The sequence below is a fragment of the Haemaphysalis longicornis genome, unplaced genomic scaffold, assembly GCF_048455015.1.
Source record: "Haemaphysalis longicornis isolate Haplotype H1 unplaced genomic scaffold, Haemaphysalis longicornis Haplotype H1 scaffold_17, whole genome shotgun sequence".
Taxonomy (NCBI): Eukaryota; Metazoa; Arthropoda; class Arachnida; order Ixodida; family Ixodidae; genus Haemaphysalis; species Haemaphysalis longicornis.
This window is the reverse complement of record NW_027526276.1, coordinates 55,952-56,850: the sequence shown is the minus strand read 5'-3', so window position 1 is coordinate 56,850 and position 899 is coordinate 55,952. Positions and strand designations below refer to the sequence as shown.

The following is an 899-nucleotide window of genomic DNA, read 5'->3' as shown; positions in this document are numbered from 1 at the left end:
AACACTGGTCGACCACTCTCGGCATGTCCTAGACGCTCGAGTCACGGCCCAGGCATAAAAAGAAGGTCCCCTTCACCTCGAGTAGTCCTAGTGGCGCTGGCTACCACCCCCAAGTGCAGGAAACAAAAACACCTGAACATAAATACCCCAGAAAGTGGAGGCTAATGCAGCCCCGCCGGTAGCGTAGTGGTTATCGCACCAGACCGGTATTCTGGAGGTCGTGGGTTGGGATCCCACCTTTCCGGCATTTTTTCTCCACTTTCTTATTTTCCAAATTCTTTATCTTGACCAACTACATCCTCCCCTTTGCGTTCCAAGGTTTTCTTGACTGCCAAATCTTATTTCTGTCCTATTTTCAATGAGCCCCTCATTTCCTATTCTGATTCGCTACATGCATAGCGAGGGCCTCTGTTCTGGTAGTCTTGGTGCCATAGGGAGCTTAAGAGGGTTCAACGCAGGTCGACCCCTCTCGGCATGTCGTAGACACTCGAGGTACGGCCCGGGGGTTAAAAAGAAGGTCCCCTTCCTACGGAGTAGTCCGACTGGCGCTGGCTACCACCCCCAAGCGCAGGAAACAAAAACACCTGAACATAAATACCCCAGAATGTGGAGGCTAAAGCAGCCCCGCCGGTACCGTAGTGGTTATCGCACCAGACCAGTATTCTGGAGATCGTGGGTTCGGATCCCACCTGGCGGGCATTTTTTCTCCACTTTCTTATTTTTCGAATTCTTTATCTTGGCCAACTACATCGCCCCCTTTGCTTTCCGAGGTTTTGTTGACTGCCAATTCTTATTTCTGTCATATATATATATATATATATATATATATATATATATATATATATATATATATATATATATATATATATATATATATATACACACATATATATATGTGT

The 899-nt window shown here is 45.9% G+C and overlaps 1 non-coding gene across 1 annotated transcript; it reads left to right on the top strand.

Moving 5' to 3' along the window:
* The first annotated feature begins 624 nt into the window (after nt 1-624).
* On the top strand, nt 625-697 carry Trnat-agu (transfer RNA threonine (anticodon AGU)). The gene has a single exon. It is a non-coding gene; the product is annotated as a tRNA-Thr (tRNA).
* Nucleotides 698-899: the final 202 nt, after the last annotated feature.